Source organism: Pseudonaja textilis, chromosome 1 (genome assembly GCF_049901715.1).
Source record: "Pseudonaja textilis isolate UNSWEBS1 chromosome 1, rPseTex1.2, whole genome shotgun sequence".
NCBI lineage: Eukaryota > Metazoa > Chordata > Lepidosauria > Squamata > Elapidae > Pseudonaja > Pseudonaja textilis.
The window spans coordinates 240,925,092-240,945,517 of record NC_141990.1 but is presented as its reverse complement, the minus strand read 5'-3'; the positions used below and the strand labels follow the sequence as shown (position 1 = coordinate 240,945,517).

The 20,426-nt window shown below is 42.3% G+C and overlaps 1 protein-coding gene and 1 long non-coding RNA gene across 7 annotated transcripts in view; one reads left to right on the top strand and one right to left on the bottom strand.

Moving 5' to 3' along the window:
* The window catches only part of DENND2B (DENN domain containing 2B), a 157,016-nt gene that overhangs the window by 28,794 nt on the left and 107,796 nt on the right, over positions 1-20,426 (top strand). For 2 of the 6 annotated variants that reach the window (XM_026706479.2, XM_087921084.1), the window contains exon 2: positions 18,165-18,258. The gene's annotated coding sequence lies outside the window, so the exon portion shown is untranslated. Of the gene's footprint in view, positions 1-18,164; positions 18,259-18,851; positions 18,988-20,426 lie in introns of those variants that run through there. The other 4 variants (XM_026706480.2, XM_026706478.2, XM_087921085.1 and 1 more) reach the window with 3 other exon arrangements.
* On the bottom strand, positions 12,447-18,884 carry LOC148128128 (uncharacterized). Its single transcript, XR_015740904.1, has 3 exons — positions 18,765-18,884; positions 14,145-14,185; positions 12,447-12,602 (listed from the first exon to the last, which is right to left on the bottom strand). It is a non-coding gene; the product is annotated as an uncharacterized LOC148128128 (long non-coding RNA).

Below are 20,426 nucleotides of genomic sequence, written 5' to 3'. Positions count from 1 at the left end.
GGAATCGGACAGTAGGAAAGAACAGGACCAGTTAGGGAGTCAGGAGACGACTTGGATGAGGGTCCTGTGTCCGATACAGAGATGGGGCCAGGACCATCTGGGAGTGGGGTGCTGACTCTGGAGCCTCTGGAGTCTGGCAGCAGCGAGGCTGAGGAATAAGGGGAGCCTGTTCCCAGTGCGCGTGTGCGCAGAACTGCTAGAAGGCAAGAGCAGCTGAGACAAAGGGGGCAACTAGGGAGTAAGGCTTGGAGGTGATTGCCCCTCCCATAAGGTATAAAGGACAGGCAAAGGTGATGAAACCTTTGTAGGAAGCAAAGTCATCTGTTCTGTTCGGATTAATCCTTGAAACTCTATGTGGACTTTATACTTTGGTTGGTTTTTTATAATTCATTTGACACTCTAGTTGTTGGCAGCAATTCAAAGGAAATGAAAGGTGAGTGCTTATCTCGAAGGGACTCTCTGGGACTCATGACCGGCTGGGAATGAACATAATTCCCAGCATTGAAATAAAATGAGTTGTTTTAACTAAGTGTGTGCTTAATTATGGTCCCAAGAAGACTTTCTCAGAACAAAACCTAAGTTTATAAATCTAATATTAAAGAGCACCTGTCAGTTCAGATCCATCATGGGGGCACCTGTTAGTGGGCATCCACTTACCTGCTGCTTGCCACGTCCCTGACCTTGGTGTGTCACAGCTGCATCGCCAGCCATCCCATTAAAATGAACGGGGCTGTTGGTGAGTCAACAGTGGGTCAGAAGAGGAAGCTGCCGCGGGACAGAGATGACAGCTGCTGTTTAAAAATTATGATTTAAATTAGTTGATTTAAATAATGCCCTTTTACTTGTGGTTTAAATCGTGGGAAAAACATTGAAGATGACTTATTTATATTCATTTCATATTTATATTCCTATGAGCCATGCCAAGGCTTTCTAAGAATGAACAAAAGTACCAGGAATGCTCCCAGTGTGTGAGGTTGGATCTTGCAGATACATGGCAGCAGGAATAAATCCATCAAGAGTAGGACTGTTTGTTGCTGAACAAATTTTAGTAACAAATGAGAGATTCTAAGCAGGAAGAATTGCACACATCTTAAGGGATTTATCAGGGAGAAAAATGCTTTTTATGGAAAAGGGAAATATTTTTTTCAGTAACTGGCAACTTAAACATTTATTCTTTGAGAGCAACAAAACAAGCAAAATGCCCCCTTCTAAAAGAGCCATTTTGGCAGTCACTCAGCCACGTTTTGATTCACAGGAATGTTAAACTTCTATATCAAATTCAAGTAGTGTATGTCTACCAATATTTCTCATCACAAAGTTTGGACACCATATTTTGATGAACATATATGGTACTTTTGAACAACTGGGAGCCTGAAATTTCTATGCAATAGAATTTATGGATTTGTGGCTGTTTTTCTTCTGTGAGGTGTTCAGTTGTTGAACAAATTGGCTCTTGTATGTAAAAAAGAAAAATCAATACTTTATTATAAAGAATGAAAAAAATAAATAAATAGGATAATAAAGAACAAATAATAAACAGAAAAACATAATTATAAATAATGGAACTCACCTTTTGGACAAGTTAAACCCTGTGCACACAAAATCATATTGGGTATATTTTCTAACACATTAATTTGTGTATAAAATGTGTACATGTCATCAATCCAGATTTTTTTTTAATTGCTATCCATGCACGGTAAATCAAAACTTCAAAATTTAATAGATTGCAAATGTTTGGAATAAGATTTAACACCACATCCTTGACACTTATTCCCTAACACTATATTTACCACTGTACTAATAACTTTATGACTTCTTAAATATTTATCTAGATAGTGTTGATATCCAAAGTAATGACTTCAAAAGACACTTATATCTCATTTGGTCTTTTGCTATGGTACTCCCCTTGGGATCAAGATCTTTCTCCTCCATGCTACAAGAGAGCCCAGAATGGGTTGACTCCTTCCTATGATGTCATTTAGCTGAGTCTGTACTAAGATATAAAAGCCAGACCCCGGAAGTTACCCCAGCTTTTGACTCAGCTCCTTTCAGTCAGTAGCTGTGTCTCTGATAGCGTTCTGTTAGTTAGCACTCACCAGCAATCTTCAGTACCTTTTTTTCCTTGCTTCAAGCAGCTCCCAGGGCAGCTGCTCTTCCAGGAGAGCAGGGCTCTCTCTCTCTCCTGCAATGTTGGGAGCAGTGTTGCCATAGCGCTGTTCAGGGAAGTTGGGCAGCGTCTGTAGACCTCCCCCATGCCTGCGGTTTGAGTGGTCGTAAAAAGCGATCGGCAAACCAATAACAGCATCAGCCAGCTGAGGTTCTGTAGATAGCACTCACCAGCGATGTTCAGTACCCTTTTTCCTCGCTTCAGCAGCTTCCAGGATCTGGACAGCTGCTCTTCCAGGAGAGCAGGGCTCTCTCTCCCCTGCAATGTTGGTAGCAGCGTTGCCAGAGTGCTGTTCAGGGAAGTTGGGCAGCATCTGTAGACCTCCCCCACGCCTGCGGTTTGAGCGGTCTAATAAGCGATTGGCAAACCGAGACCAGTGTCAGCCAGCTGATCGTGTGGCCAGAGGCTGCCCTTTCCTTTGCTGACTTCGCTCGGGGCTCTTTATAGCCTAAGGAGCGATTCTTCGATCTCGGAGCCTGTTTCCCACAGTCAGTGGCCATCTTGGATTGAAGCCTTCCACCACGAGGTGAGCGGCCATATTGTAAGCCTGGGGGCCATTTATACCCTAAGGGGCTTAATAGAAAAATTTACAGTTTCTTTCTATCACAAGAGCCTTTTATTCTACAATGGAGCAAAATAAGGGTCAGGCAGAGCTTCCCCCGCCACCCCAGTGGAGCAGTCTCTTAAGCCCAATAAGAGAAAAAGATGTAGGCAACACACCCAATTGGTCCAGAGGGAGGTGGCTGCTAAAATCAGAGCTAAGGCTCTAGCCCCTAAGAAGGCAACTCAGGCTGAGCTGAGGGTAGAAAAGCGCAGACATGCAGCCCTAGAGAGGCAGTTCAACAGAACTATTCAACAGAAGGGAGTGCAATTACAGGTGATACTCGTGGGCACCAGCCAAGCCCTCCCAGGGGAGGAGAAGTTATCTTGAACCTTTCCATTCTCCATCCTGGTCTTCTGAGCAGTACAATATGATCCTCAGGATCTAAGCAGATCTGGGCCTTATTTTCAACAGGCTTCTGGGCCCTATGCTCCTCCCCCTCCCTCCAGGCCTCGAACCTTCTCAATCTAGGCCTGAAGCCACCTTCACTCCCACAGCAGCGGGCCTTCGGCCTTCTGCCTCTACCTTTGAGCACAGACCAGGGAATATCCAAGATGTTGTCTCATTGGCCATTAGGCAGGGATTGGCTGAAAGCTTCAAGCAAATTCTTCGACCTCTGGAAAGGGCTCAGGCCCTTCTCCCTTCTCAATCTATAAGTTCCCTGCCTCATCACCCTGATTTAGGGCAAGATCTTTGACCAAAGTCTCTCAGAGGAAGAGGATTCTCGCCCAGAGCAGACATCCTCTGCATTGATCTTCAATCCTTCTCTCTTCAAGCCATTACTCAGCAAGGCCTTGGTCACTGCCAAGCTGTCACCAGAGGAAGTGGCTCCCGAGCCACAAGGAAATCCCTCTAGCCAAGGGGATTCACTCTTCTCCAAGGCTGTAGTGCATGCAGAGATTTTACCTTCTCCCATTTTGTTCCTGGACATGGTCAAGGAACAGGCGCTTCTCCTTCGGTAGGTCCTCACCCATCTTCTCTGGATAAGCATTTCTACAATGTCAGCGCAGCTCTGGACAATGCCCTGGCAGTGCCTTCTGTTGACATTCCGGCACTGCATGGGCTGTTCGGCCTTCAACAGCAGCATCCTTTTTTCATAAGGGCATCCATACGGTGGCTGCACCAACTCCAGGTTAGATTGCCTACATCTGACCTTCGGTCTCACCAAGACCTTAATAAGATTATTGCAGCGGTGGAATTCACTGCAGATGCCACTCTCAATTCCGCCAAATTTGCATCTAGGGCCATGGCATCTTCAGTAGCAGCAAGAAGACTGTTATGGCTCAGAAATTGGCAGGCGGAGTCACGCCATAAATGGAAGCTGGCTTCAGTTCCATTCGCGGGAGATAAGCTTTTTGACGATGTTCTGGAACCTTATGGCATCGAAACCAGAGATAAATGTAAGATTCTCTCTTCCTCTAGGAAGAGAGCCGACTATCTCCCAGCTCCTTATCGCCCTCCTGCCTTTTGAGTGGAGACCTCATCCTGCTTCCCCCAGTCTCAGAGTCCATACTCCCATTGCCAAGACCAACGTGCTGAAACATCTGGCAGGCAACAACCTTCTACTGGTAAACAGCCCTTGGGGGGGGGGTTCGTTCCTTCCATCACTCTAAGTAATCCTTCGTTCTCTCCACCCATCGGAGGTCGCCTAGCCTTCTTTGCCTCCAAATGGGAGGAATCAACGACGGATGCCTGCATGCTCTGCACTATTAGGTCAGGGTTACAATTGGACTTCCTAATGCCACCCCCAAAAGGGGGGAAATTTTTTTTTTTTTTTGAGCTGGCCTGTCTCTCGGGACATTTCAAGGCAAGACCTCATGAAACAGGCCATTCAACACCACCTTGAAATCTGAGCTATTCAACCTGTTCCCCCCTCTCAACGGGGACGTGGGCTTTCCTCTCGTCTTTTCATCTTTCCCAAAGCCTCAGGGGGGGTGGCGAACCATCCTGGATCTAAAAATTCTCAACCAATTTGTAAAATACAGACAAATTAAAATGCAGACTCTGCATTCTATTTTAGAGAGCATTTGGGAGGGTGATCTCCTCTCTTCCATTGATCTCATGAAGCCTTCCTCCACATCCCCTTTTGGCCTCATCATCGCCAGTTTCTCAGTTTCTGTTATCAGAATACCCATTACCAGTATTGAGCACTTCCCTTCGGCCTCTCATTGGCTTCAAGGGTCTTCACGAAGGTTCTGGAGGCATTGATGGCATCTCTGCGTTCTGTTCCAGTGAGGATCTAATGCTACTGGGACGACATTTTGATTCTGTCCTCCTCCATCCATGCAGCCCATCAGGATCTGCAAATTACCCTGTCATATCTCCAGAGCCACGGATTTTTCCACTCCAATGGTTCCTGCTTCCCTACCAATGAACAGGAACCAGCCTCTCATCCATCAAGGTCCCGCTCCTGCCACAAATCCGGAAATCTCTCAATTGGTGGCGTTCCCCGTTAATCTGGAAGGGACTCTCTTTCAGGGTCCCAGGCAGGCTAGTGATAACCACCGATGCCAGCCTCCTGGGTTGGGGGTCCCATATGCAGGGCCAGATAGCTCAGGACCTTGGTCCAGGTCAGAGCTGGCCCTTCCCATAAATTGGCTAAAGCTCAGAGCCATTTTTCTAGCTCTCAAGCATTTCAGGCACTCAGTGACCGGCTCTCATGGTCTAGTCCTTATGGACAACATGGCCACCATAGCTCATGTCAAACGGCAAGGGAGGATGAGGCCCAGAGCCCTCATGGGAGAGGCGCTACAGTTGGTGTTATGGGCAGAGAAACACCTGTTTTCAATCTTGGCGGACCACATCTCCGGGATCAACAACTCCCAGGCTGACTGGCTCAGCAGGAGCCTAGTCGACCAGGCAGAATGGTCCATTCCTCCATCTCTATTCAAGGACCTTTTCCTCAGATTTGGAACGCTGGAGGTGGATCTCTTCTCCACTCCTCAAATCGCCCAGGTCACCAGATTCTTCACCAGGTTTCCTTGCGAGGGAGCTAAGGGGACCAATGCTGTTTGGTGCAGATGGCCCAAAAGTCTCCTCTGTGCCTTCCCCTGCTTCCCATCATTCTGGCAGTAATTCGGAAGATGTTGGAGGAACGGGCGGAGCTCCTCCTTCTGACACCCTATTGGCCAAGGATGCCCTTGTTTACGGACCTGGTCAACTTATCGGGGGTTTCTCCTTGGAGGATCCCAGCCCATCTAACCTCCCTTCATCAGGGGATTCTGCTCCACCTGGAGCCCCTGTGGCTCAAGCTGACCATGTGGCACTTGGGCGGCAGCGGCTAGGGGTGGCTGATCTTCCTGAAAGGGTCATCATCACTAGCCTGGCATCTCGCAAACCTTCTACAAGGCGCATCTATGATGCCACCTGGAAGGCCCTTCCCGAGGGTTCCTTAGGGAGGGTCTTTCTCCTGCTTCAGCCCAGTTGACAGAGTTTCTTAGATTCCTTCAGCATGATCTGTAGAAAGGTTTGGCCCCAACACCTTACGCAGGCAGGTTGAGGCCCTCTCCTCGGTTCTTTCATGGGGTTCGCTTCCTTCCTTATCCCATCACCCTTCAGTCAGGAAGGTTTTTTTGAAAGGGGGACTTCCAACCTGCACCCCCAGTGATTCACAGGTATCCTTCCTGGGATCTTCATGAGGTCCTTAATGCCCTTATGAAGCCCCCCTTTGAACCCCTTAGAACATTGTCTCTCCGTTTCGTGACTCTGAAGGTAGTGTTCCCCATTTCCATCACTTCAGCCAGGTGGGTATCCGAGCTTGCTGCTCTTTCCATCAGACAGGACCTTTGTTCCTTTCACGATGATAGGGTTGTCCTCAGTCTGGATCCTTCATTTCTTCCAAAGGTTAACACCTGTTCCAGTGTTAACTTGCCTGTTATGTTGCCTGGCTTCTGCCCCCTCCCGCACCATGACTTAGAGCAGCAGTGGCATATGCTAGACGTAGGAAGGGCTCTTAGAATATACATTAAGCGCACTTCCTCCTTCAGGAAGTCAGAAGCCATGTTTGTTTCCTTTTCCCTTCTCACTTGGGGGCACAAGGCTTCTTCTACTACTATTAGCAGGTGGGTCAGATCTTGCATTGAGCAGGCCTACAAAGCTGCGGCCTTCTGGTTCCTCGAAGTCTGATGGCGCACTCTACCAGAAACGCAGCCACTTCGACTGCCTGGGCGACCCAAGCACCCTTGGAGGAGATCTGTCTGGATGCCTTTGTCTTGGCAACTTCAGCCTTCGGCAGACGGGTGCTTCAACGAGTGGTTCAACAGTCGGTGTGATGAGCCGGACGAGGACCTGCCTGTGGACATGCAAGCTTTGGTATGTCCCATCCTGGGCTCTCAATGCAGCATGGAGGAGAATGGGCGTTGGTAGCGTTACCCTGAACACCCTTTCTATCTATGCTGCGAGAGAGCCCAGCCCCTCCCTTGATTCCTCCGGAGAGGGTAAGACATATTTCTGTATTCATTTGTGCTTTCAGAGACACCTTTCAGTCTGTCAAGTATCTTCGCCAAAGCTGAGGTCTCTCCCGGGGCTGGCTTTTATATCTTAGTACAGACTCAGCTAAATGATGTCATAGGAAGCAGTCAACCCATCCTGGTCTCTCTTGCAGCATAGATAGAAAGGGCGTTCAGGGTAACTTCTACCAACGCCCATTTTGTAACCCATCCCTCCATCTTGTAGAAGGTAATTCAAGTGGGTTCGTGGGTAACTGTAAAGTTACAATCATGTCACTTTTTATAATTACCTGTTATCGGGTAAATATAGGTAGTCCTTGCCTTAACAACAGATCACTTAGTGACCATTCAAAGTTACAACGGCACTGAAAAAAGTGACATGACCGTTTTTCACACAACTGTTGCAGCATCTTACTTGTGTGATCAAAATGCAGAGGCTTGGCAACTGACTCATATTTATGACAATTGCAGTTTCCAGAAGTCACGTGATCCACTCTTGTGACCTGACAAGCAAAGTTAGTGGCAAAGCCAGATTCACTTAAGAATCATGTTATTGACATCTGCAGTGATTCACTTAACAACTGTGGCAAGAAAGGTCATAAAATGGAGCAAACCTTACAATGCAAATGTTGCGCTTAGCAACAGAAATCTTAGTCCCAGTTGTGGTCATAAATTGAGGACTACCTGTCCACAGCCCATTTATATTTCTGTTTATGGCCATTTTGTGATATCTTTGAAGTTAGACCATCATTGAATCTCCTAATTTCTGATTCAATCTCTGAATGAGATCTTCAGCATTGATCTTTCTGGTGCATGATGTTGACACTCTTTTCTGCATCATGTTTCGGACAAAGCTAATGTGTCTCATCCAAATAGTTAAGCCAGAAAGTGTTCTAAGTAAATATGTTATTGAATATATTCAGCACCCTTATGTAGTTACTATTGTTTTTGAAAACATTGTTTTAAAAGACTGATTATAATTAGCCTGATATTGATATTGATATTGATATTGATATTGATATATATATATATATATATATATATATATATATATATATATACAAACAAATAAATAAATAAATATAATTCAACAAATAAATTCAGGTATTTTCCCATGTCATTGTAGTTATGCTTTTAAAGTTGTAGCAACGTTTCGGCAGAATCTCACCTGCCATCATCAGGCTTGAGATGAGATTCTGCTGAAACGTTGCTACAACTTTAAAAGCACAACTACAATGACATGGGAAAATACCCGAACAAAGCTGAATACCATACATGTAAGTACCCGCGGAAACTTAAGAAAAAAAAAATTATATATATATGCGTGTGTGTGTGTGTGTGTGTGTGTGTGTGTGTGTATGTGTGTGTGTATGTCTTTAAACACCAGATGAGTTTACCAGAAATCTTTAGGAGTGGGTTATCTTGTTATGTCAATTTCTAAATGAGAAAAAAACCAAATTTGAACCTTCTAAAAATATTATTTTATGTATCCTGCAGATTTTAATGCGAGAAATATGCATGTCTGATCAGAAACAAAACATATTTTAAAACGGTGTTTTTCAATATCAGCAATGTTCAGAGGTGTGGACTTTAATTCCCAGAATTCCCCAGTGCTGATGGGGAATTCTGGAAATTGTAGGACAACACTTCTTAAAGTTTCTTAGGTTGCAAAGTATATAAAGATATACTTTAAAAGCTACAGTTCCTAGCTGCACAGTACTAACAGGATTAGATCTGAGAACACTTTGTGGATTGATTAGACGTGCACTTCTATTTTTATTAGCCTAAACAAGCTGTGTCTGTAATTTTTAGCACTCTGAAGACTTGTCTGACTCCAGAGTTCCACATAAATAGACTAGACAAGACAATGCAAGGTTAGTTTAATCCAAAGCAATGGAAAGGGAAACATGCATTTTTCTTTTTCAGAATTGTCATTCTGTTGCAGTGGAAAGTAGCACAAATGTCTTTCCCAAATTTTATGGTGCTCTAAGTGAAAACTTCTTAAGGCAACATTAGCTCTAGGCTCAACTAGTTGAAAATTATTGAATAACTGATCTGTTTCTGTTAAAAAATCTTTTACTAAAACGTCTTTGCTTCTCTCTATAACTCTTCTCAATTTGTCTCCTTCTGCATGTTAGTTGTTTAGTTTCCTTCAGTTGTTCAAAGTGTCCTATTATGAATTGTAACAAACCAATACAATTCATATTTTAGAGCAGGGAGGAGCAATCTTTTAGCGACTAGGAGTCCGCTTTCTGATGCCGAGAGTCACTGTGGTTTCTCCTTATCCAGCTATTCAACTTCATATAAATGTAGTGCAGTCCAACACAATACTATGCTAGTATCAGTCTGGACCTCTGCCTTTTTCAGTTAATGAAAACCTCCAGGGAGAGGACAGGAGACAGGATTAGGATGATGATGCAACGGTTGAAGACCCAGAGGGAAATGGATTATTTTGACTGGTTTCAGGCCTGGAATATAGTATAGAGACAAGACTGAATAGTTTAGAGACAATTTAATGGATGAGTAAAACCTTGCAGGTATTGCTTGATTTCACATCAGCCCTTGGAACCATCCACATTGGGGTGCCAAACTCACGTTGTCATGGTGCTGTCATGTGACATATTGGGACTTTCCCCCCCTTCACTAAACCAGGCGTGGGCATGGCCAGAGTATGATGCATCTGGCCCGCAGGCTGCGAGTTTTCAGTCCTGCTCTACATGGTAGCCTTCTAGGGAGGGTTCAGTCTGGGGGCTATTCTTCTGCAGTGGCTCCAGCCAGTGGTGATAGTGGGGAGAAATCATGACCTAGGTTCCTCAGTTATGCATGCTGCAGAGCTTGGAGCTCTCCCTGCTCTTATTCAACATCTAAATGAAGCAACTGCGTGAAGTCATCCACTGACAAGTCATCCACGGGCACAGCTATCTTTACATCTTGCCTTGATCAAGTGATATCGAAATGTGTCTAGGTTCCTATAGGATATAAGTGTCTGGATTGGGAAGAATAGGTTGAAACTTAATTCCAGCAAGGTGGAGTAGCACTGGATACAATATCCATCTCATTCTGAAGAAATACTATCTTTAGTTGGAGTCCTACTCTCTCCCAGAACTGGCTTATAATTTGGGAGTCCTGGACTCACAACATCTGTTTGGTGAGTAAATGGCGGCTGTGCCCAAGAAGTTTAACCAGCTTAATTCCTGTGGTTTTCTTTGTTCCTGGGGTTCCTTGGCAGCCAGTAGTAAGGGATACTGTAGGGTGACATAAGGGAAGGGCTGTGTGTTTGAAAGAGTGAAAAGGTCTCTGCAAAAATGCCTGAGTCAATTGCTGGTTTTCAGTTGGTCTGACTACTTTTCACAACAGATGGCAAGACAGAAGAGATCTTGTTTATCTAGGAGTGACAAATGCATCAGACTGTGTTTCCCTAAAACCAGGCTCCCAAAGGAATAAACTTTGGCTCAGCGCACTAAATATAACATTCTTGAAAAGTGGAAGATTAAGAGAATCAAAACAACACTTTCGTTCTGTCTTCCATACCATTTTTCCTACCTTTATTTAATTTGACTATTTCTCTCCTTGCTTTAAGCTACTGTGCTATGTCTGCTTTATTTATTTATCCATCATATTTGAGGCTGCCTGACTCCTTCATGTTTCTGGATGACTTTTCAACTTCAGCTTCTGTTTCCCACTATCTATTCTGGGAAAAATGCATTTTGGGAAAAGGATGGACTTTTGTGCTCAAATGTCACTTTCTTGGCTTCCAAACCAGCTCAATTGATCAGTAAAGGATTATATTTGTAGCTCAGGGTTGAAATGCGGGGTCCTTGCTCATTTTCTTGCAGATGTTTCATTACCCAAACTAGGTAATACCATCAGTGCTAGTTGATCACTCACACAAGATAGTAGGAGACTGATGTAACAAGATCCAAAGCTCCAATGGGAACCACAATCTACCACGGCTTTGGGGCAAATTCAGAAAACACTTGATTCCTCCTGGTTTGGTGAGAATGTCCTCTGCCCGCTGATACAAGAGAGAATGATGGATACAAACTTGAAAGCTGCTATTGCAATGATTGTAAAGGTTCCGATAACACTTTCTATAGCACCAGATAATGTCATGTGCTGGCCTGAACACAAAGCCAGAACATTGCTTCCAACAGAGGGAGAGTCCTGAAAGCTGCTTTATATAGCTCTAGGTGCTGACATGGCTTGATTGGGGCCATTGGTGACTTGAAAATCCTTTGCTGATCCCTTTTGTTCAACTCTTCATTGCTGTTGGTATGTTCTTCAGTTTAAGGTCTTTTGTTAAATCTAACCATTCATTATCAGACCAGAGTCTTACCTGCTCAGGTTTTTTTTCTTGAAATTGCTGCAGATACTTAATTGCTTAATTGTAAGCTGACTGTCCAGTCTGCCTTTTTAGCCTCTGACTCAGAAGATTCAGATGAGACCATGACTGACAATGTCTTTTTTTTTTTACGCTACAAGGTCAACAGTTGCTTTGCCCTACAAATGCAAAGTTGGATTGGGCTATCTTGCTGGAATTGTATAATAAAAAAAAACTGGGTATTTTGGAATGACACATCTGTTGCCTCAGTAGTCTAGTTGTCTCAGCTTGTCTTAACAACACAGAGCAAGGCTGTGCAAATGCTTCAGATTTATCATCCAAGGAAGTAAAAAAAAATAGTGGTGATAAGTTTGGAAGTTTCACATGGAAACTGAAATCCAAAATATTTGACCTGGCATCAGCTTTGGGTAGAGATGATTTCCCTGATATGATGCCTCTTTAGACCCAACAAAATATTGTTTATAGTCCCCCTAAAGTACCAGTGCGGAATCACAGTGGAAGGTAAGAAGATCTAAGAAAGTATGAGTGAAGATGACTCAGTTTGATTAACATCACTAGACAGGAGGTGGAAGTGAGTCAGTTGTGGTTGTACAGACAAGCAGTGTATTTTTCAAGAGCATGACTGGAAGAGATAGAAAACCGGGTTGTTTTCTGAACCCCCAATGGTAATGAGGTTTCCCCTGAATTCCTAATAATTATTCATGAATATGTTCATATGTTTTTTTAGTGACATATAACAATAATCCATGATATTACTATTAAAAACTGCATATATTATAGGCATCAATAGTCCTCAGTTTGCACATCTGTTTGGTTTACTGTGGTATATTGACCCAGATACTATGTACTATAAATCATGCGTTTTGACCAAAAGCATTACTGCACTGTTTTAGCTGTTTGTTTGTTTGTTTATTCAATAACTCATGGTTAAACAATCCATGGACCGATAATGATGCATCATCCAGTTCAATGGGCTTTGAAGGCTGAGAAAACAGGATGGATACCAGGAAACCTTCAGTAGGACCAAGGCAGACAGCTTCGCATCTGGAGAAAAGAACAAGATGGCTCATTCTTGTATCCCACCTGCATTGCCGATAAAATAGGTAGCATTTTCCACAGAACCAAAGGCAGCATGTTGCTTATAGGATGAGGTACAGAGCATGTAGCAGTAGCAATAGCACTTAGACTTATATATCGCTTCATATTGCTTTACAATGCTCCCTAAGCGGTTTACAGAGTCAGCATATTGCCCCCCCAATAATCTGGCTCCTCGTTTTACCAACTTCTGAAGAATGGAAAGCTGAGTCAACCTTGAGCCAGTCAGGATTGAACTCCTGGCAGTCAGCCAAATTATCCTGCAATACTGCATCTAAGCACTTTGCCACTACGGTTCATAATGCACAGGTTTGCTCTAGTACCTTACTACTTCTTGGCACACGCTACCTGATTAAATCCCTTTGCCCTGACTAGCAGCTGGCACAATGGCCACTAAGGTTATACCCATGCAATGGCATTTTGGGATCATTCCTACATTTGCAGTCTAGATCACCAAATCCTGAAGACCAACACTGCCCAGTGGATGGAGTCCCTTGTCAGGTGTATCTTTGTCCATGTTGTTGTACAGAGTGACCAGATCTCATTCTAGGTGTTTTTTTGTGTTATAAGTTTTATGTATTATTATATTGTGAGTTACCCAAAGTACATTTGGAGTCCAGTGATGGGATGAGGACAGCCACAGGTGTCCTGCTGAAAAGCAAAAGATGTTACAAAAGCTGCAGATTTGCCCATTCCAGCCTAAAAGCCAGAATAATTTCTGTTCCTTTCATTTTGAGATGAGTATTTGTGTCAGAGTTTGAGTAGATAGCTGCTAATGGAAACTCAAGTAGATTTCTGTTTTAGTAGTTCCGGACATTTCATGGAGAAGTGAAATTCTAAGCGATAGCCTTCTCTGTAAGCTAAATCAATAAGATGCTGTTAGGAAAGGTTCAAAGTATCATTTTTTTTCCTTAACGAAGTGCTGGATGATGAAAGCTTTGTGGTGATTGGATAATATCAGAATTAGTATGCAAACAGAAACATAGGAGATCTTAATTTAAATTAGAACTTAGTATCTGTGCTATATTTGCATTCCCACAAGGGGGAGTGTTGAGCTCGCTGCTTACCTTCCCTAGGACAAATGTGAATCTTTTTGAGTTTGTAGGGCCTTTATTGCTGAGAGCTTTCAACATTGAACGAGTTCATTTTAAAGGAAGTCTCCAAGCCCTTGTCTTAAAGTTTAAAAGTTTTGATTGGCTTCTGCCATAACTGAAATTCTTGCAGGAGTTCCCCTTGAGTTCAATAGATGCTTTATATTTCCATACTATAGCACTAGATACTGGTGTAATTAACATTATTTTATTTTTTATAATGTGGATAGATGGCAGGATGCCATGATGGTTAAAGAGCCACACTGGGTGACCAGTCACACATTCTTACCTCTGCCTATAGAATGGTGGTTGTGAAGAAAAAAAGAGATATCTTTTTGAGTTCTTGGGGAATGGGGAAGCAAAATATAAATGGAAATGGTAGTAAAACATAAGTACATACCTGGATATTGATCACACTGTTCACTTTGAGAGTAAGTAATTCTAGGAAAAGAGAAAGGAAATACCTAGCTCACACCAACATAATTAACTATATGTCTCCATAACACTGTCTGTCTTTGCAACTACTACATGTATATATTGATTAATACTGCACATAGCTTTTTGTTTGAACTTTTCAACTCTCTTTTTTTCTGGATCTCCTCAATCCCATTCAGCCATGACCTTCGATATTTCTCTAAACCTCTTATTTTACCTTAATATACTGTATTTGCTTTTCAGTTTGATCCTCATTCCTTCTCTCTATGCAGCAAACACATTCAAAGCATTTCTTTCATACAGTTCACTTGCATCTCTAGTTTGTCCGCAGTCATAAAGTTCCAATCCATCTTCATCATCTTGTTAAGTGAATCACTGCAGCTGATAAGTTAGTAACGTGGTTGTTAAGTGAATCTGGCTTCTCCATTGGCTTTGCTTGTCAGAAGGGAGATCACACGATGGTGGGACACAGCAAAAAGTCATAAATAAGAACCAGTTGGCAAGCGTCTGAATTTTGATCACAGGATCATGAGGATGCTGCAAAGATCGTAAGTGTGAAAAACGGCCATAAGTCATATTTTTCTGCACCGTTGGAACTTTGAAAAGACGGACTGTTCATAAGTCGAGGACTACCTGTCCGCAGGCCTGCTTTCAAACTGGAAAGAACTTGTGATCAGGGCTTCCAATTTCCTGCCAGCTTCCCCACTGACTTTGATTATTGATGACTGGATTATTCATGTCAAGTCTTTGCTTAGTGACTCGCATTCCTCTCATTGATGATGGCAACAAGGATGGCCAGGATTGTTGTTGCTAAGTATTGTGGTCACATGGCATGCACTTTACGACCACATTGTTTAGTGATGGAAATTCCAGCCCCAATAACATCAGTTTGGTCTAATGCAGGGCTTTGATGGCTGAGGAACTCTGGGAGTTGAAGTCCACAAGTCTTAAAGTTACCAAGGTTGGAGACCCCTGGTCTAACGGATAAGGCACAGGCCTGAGGTCTGTGAACTGTAGTCCCACTTCCTTAGGCGTGAAAGCCATTCATTCTTTCTCAGCTCGTCCCCTCCCCTCCTATCCCAGAGGGTTGCTTTTGTGGGGAAAATAGGAGTAGGAAGGAGTGTCAGACATTCCTGCCACTTGGCTGACTTATAAAAATAATAAAGGTGGGATACAAAGAAAAAAAATTGAGGAGTATCTATGCAGGTAGTCCTCGACTTGCAACAGTTCATTGAGTGACTATTCAAAGTTACAACGGCGCTGAAAAAGGCGACTTATGATCGTTTTTCACAGTTACAACCTTTCCACCATCCACATGATCATGTGATCAAAATTCAAATGCTTGGTAACTGGTTCATATTTATGGCCTTTGCTGTCTCCCAGGGTCATGAGAGCCTCCTTTTGCGACTTTCTGACAAAGCAAAGTCAGTGGGGGTTCACTAAAGAATCCAGTTACTAACTTATCAACGGCAGTGATTCACTTAACAACTGAGGCAAGAAAGGTCTCCCAAATGGGGGCAAAATTCACTTAATGTCTCACTTAACAACAGAAATGTTGGGGGTCAATTGTGACTACCTGTATAGAATAATAGAGTTGGAAGGGAGACCTTAGCAGGGGACCCTATTTCATTTCAGATAAATGGTTACCCAGTCTCTTTGAAAGGCTGCAGTGATGGAGCACCCACAACATCTGAAGACAAGCTGTTCCATTGACTGATTGCTCTCATCATTAGGTTGATTCATTGATTCATCATTAGGTTGTTCCATTGGTTGATTGCTCTCATCCTTACATTCATCAACTTAAGAGTTCTTTGTTAATTCATTACATGAGTGAATGTTGGCTGGCAAGTGGCCAGTATCCTACTAGGAGTGGACAGATGGGATGTTTCCCCCCCCCCATGCCCCCTCCCCGCAGGCTGCTGAGGCATGTTTGCAAGGCAGTTTACTGATAAAGTTGTTTGCATTTGCTCTAGCTTAGATTCTTTTTAAGCAGAGACAAGGGGAGAAATTGGATAACATATTTGACTGTCTACCTAGCATTCTTTTGATTATATGGATTCCAAGGATGTGACAGGATTCCTGGCAGAAGATACTCAGGTGTATATCTTCATTCTGGCTGGAAAGGAGGTGCAGTGGATGCTTTTACCCAGAGTTGGACTGGATGAAGCAAGCTAAAGTTTTATTCTAACAAGACAAGAGTTGCTTTTTGGTCCAGAAGCCATCAGGTTTGGGCATGGTCCCTATGCTGAATAGGACCAAGATTATTCTGCTGCTGAAAAAGCAGTCCTTAATTTGGGGGCTCTACTTATAGAACAAAAGGACTGCATCCAGAGTCTCAACTTTGGCCAATATGAGAATTATTGAACAGAAGTGACCATCATACATTTTTTTTTAGCTAGACATACTCTTCCTTGGGCTGCTTTTGAAGCCCCCCATCCCCCCGAAACTGTAATTGATACAGCTCACATACTGGTGTTGGAAAGCCACTGTAGCATTGCTTCATATACATTGAAATGCTGCATTGGCTGCCAGTATATTATTGAGTACAAGTCAAAGTGCTATTTGTTGACCTATGGAATGGCATCAATCTCTTTATGGTATGGATCCATGTTATATATAGGACTGTCTTTTACAAGTAGACTCTGCCTTCCCTATGCAATTCACTCAGAAAGTGATGTTTTGAGCCCATCTCCCTTTGGATATTGTCGGGGCTGAGAGCTTAAAAGTAGATTTTTGGTGGCCTTATTCTGGAATACTGTATGGCCTTTTTGGGAGCCCAGTCTTGTAGACCTATTCAGTCCTTGGGTTTACATCAACAAGGAAGAGTTCAAGCAAAATTCAACAAGTTGTTTTCTTCTGAAATTAATCTAGGTTCCTGAAGGAAACAGAACTAGAGAGTGGAGGTGAAAAATGGCAAAGGTATATTGTGCACCAATCTTCAAATATTATGTACAGTATTATTTTACCTTTGTATAATAAGGATGGAAGAATTAGCAATTCTAGTCATGAGCTTTCCTGGAAAAGTATGTTGTAAGCTTAGGAACTGAAGAGCTCATTCAAGTAAGTAGTTTCCTGCTCAGGATTTCTGACTAAGCACGTAGCACCTTGGAAATCTCAAGCATTTTTATTAATCATAGGTTTAATAGCTCTTTCAACATTTATAAACATGTATGTGTGTGTGAATATATATCTACTTTTCTAATTATCTTGTACTATTTTTTGCAATGGAACATTTTAGTTTTTTAAACTGTAGTTTTGTTATACCTAAAATATGCTTTCAAAATATGTTTTATGTATTTATGCCGAGTATCCTGATAGAATGGACCCATTGTTTTTTTTGAGCTAGGTCTTCAGTCTTGCTGGTTTTATGTTATTCTTGTTATCAAAGTCTTACTTGATTTGCTCTGTATTTATAGTGGAAAGGGTTCTTCTTCTCCTTCTCCTACCCTTATGGTAAGCCTTATCCAGAAAACTAGAATCCCATATATCTCAGGGTATCTAATATCCATGTCAGTAGTGGGTACAACAGCTCTATGAAATGCCTGAAAAAACTTAATCAAACTAACAGTAATTATGCCACTTCAATAGCCTTTGCACCTACTATATGTTCAAATACCAGGGTTTCTTTTTAAGAAAAATCATTCCATTTTAAAACTAGAAAGGTTATCAAAGAGATGCACATTTGCTGTTGACTGAGAAGTTAAAAAAAAAGTGGGGGGTTTATTTTGGTCACGTCTAATGAAATGGTTTTAAGTTGCTGAATCTGACAACATTGGGATTTGTTGCAATACTTCTTTTTGTTAATTGAACAAATGACAAGTATAACCAGTTGTAGGCAAGCAAAGAGATGTTAACTTGAGATGAAATGTGGCTAACATTTGTGGTATTGTACATTGAATCCTGGAAGCAAGGAAAACATTTGAGAGAAAGGATTGCATCCTATTTCACAAGGTGATCTCAATCCTGAATTTCTTTTTAACTGCAGAAGGATGAAAGAATACCGGATATTGGGCTTGAGAACAAGGAAGATCTGCAGACATTAAGAGCCCTACAAAGAAAAGAGGAGTTAAGCCATAAAGGTATGTCTTGCTGCAACAGAAGGTTTTTTTTTTAACTTTGAGATTCTTACTATTGTGTTTCCAGTCCATGTCAAAGTTAGAAATACCAGATTTGTCATGTCATAGGCCACATATGCTTGCACCTTCAGTGACTCAACATCAGGCACTCCTATTTTATTGCATAATAAGTTTTGGCAATGCAGCTTATCCCTGCCCCCACTTCTGTCTATACTACGTCACTTGCTGAAGACACGTTATCTTTCCTAATCTGTAATAATCAATTACAGACCACAGGTTTTTTTTAAAAAGTTTTTTGTTCTTGAAAGAAATCAGGGAGGAGAGACAGATTGCATTAAAGAAAAGTTCTGGTTGATAGTTGCCTTCCAAAGCGGTGACGCTCTGTATGACTTGTGTGTGTGTGTGTGAGAGAGAGAGACTGTGCGCAGAAAGCAAGGGAGCATGTGTGAGGGAAAGGGTGAGGGAGAGTGATCTCCATGACAACTAACCCAGCCAGTCTGTATACTCACCCTTTCTCTCTCTCCCTCCTTCTCTCTCTGGGCAATCATTTTGGATAAATTCTGCTCTGTGAAAGGTCATGTGAAGGAGCTGTGGGAATCACAGCAGGTATTTTACTCCCAACTCAGCCGTCCGGTCCCTGTTGTTCATAGGGCAATTTTTTTTAAAAAAAAAATTGGTCTGGGAAATACAAAATCAAGCATGGCATGGAAAAGAAAGTCTGTTCTGTATCAGGTAATGAAAACTTTCCATTTTGTGTTTCTCTTGCTTCTTCTCTCTTGCATTGTTTCTCTTTTGCTCCTGCTCTTTCCTGCTTAGACAGTGTGTTCTGAACGGCATGTCAGCATATGTTTTGGAAGTCCCAAGCTCTTGGGAGTGATGTCATACTCAACAGTTGGACTTGGTTAAGCAAAGAAGAAGGACCTAGTGAGCCCCCCAATCCTTATAGAGAGTATTTGGACTCAGTGAATTTTATACTTGGATTACTTCTCTTTTATTATAAGATATATTCCAAACAACAAAGAGAAGGGGGAAATCAGGACATTTTTCCGGTGTCTGGCAGATGGCAGTTTTAAAACCACCTCAGAAAAGATGGTTTCATTGGAAGTTTACTGTGCTTTTCTGTTGGCTGAGATACCTACAGCTGCAGCTTGAGACTATTATTCGAGCATTGTATTTGATCTGTATGAACAAAAAGTGTCAGTGTGACAAATAATTATCCAGTGTTTGTTTTATGTATATCTGTGTATAGAATAGAGTTCTTCAGAAGAACGTATTTTGGGGAACAGTTTTTGATCTCAACTTGTTGTATGAGAATATGAATTAGTTGCTAGTAGGTGATTTAAAATAAAGGTGGCTTAAATGAATTTCCTACGGAGGTAAAGCAGAAGTATAATTTTAACAAAATGTTCCATAACATTCGGTGAGAATGTTCTTATTATTTGTTTTTGCAGTTCTGTATTCAGACTTGTTCCTTAATAAAGGGTGAGTTCTTTTTTCTTGTCTTTTAGAGAGAGTACAACAAGGATTTTCAACCCCTTTTATGGTAAATTCTTTATGTGTGCCGATGTAAGCAGAGCTTTAAGAAAATTCAGTTTAGATGAGCAATTAAAGATTTAAAAGAAGTGCCTCAGGCTGTGATTTTACAATAGGTACCTTCGGATTAAAGAACAGTTAATTAATGTATAATAAAACCAGACAACTTGTTGCACAAACAAACAAACAAACAAACAAATGCCATCTAATTTACAACCAAATACACTAGATTGACAGTAATAATTTAGGATTCTTGAAGCTATACTGGACGATTAACTGGGAACTATACTCATTGTTCACATTCTTACCATTGTAGGAATATGCGACATTTATATTCCAGACCTAAGTTTCTCTTCTCATCATTTTCTAATACCCTAAATCGGTGATTGCCAACCAGTGGGCCCGGAAAATTTTTTGGTGGTCTGCAGAGAAATGTTACTCCCAGAGCACTCCCCAAATCAATTAATCAAGGTTGCACGGGAACACAAGGCTGTACCACCCACATGGCCTACAGAACACAAGGCTTGCATCGCTTGCATTGCGAACAACATGAGGTAGTGAGGGGAGGGGAAAAAGGGCGGAGAGGGGGAACTTGCCCCACTTGTTCTATGCACCTGGCCTGGCCACCGTGCTGCTTC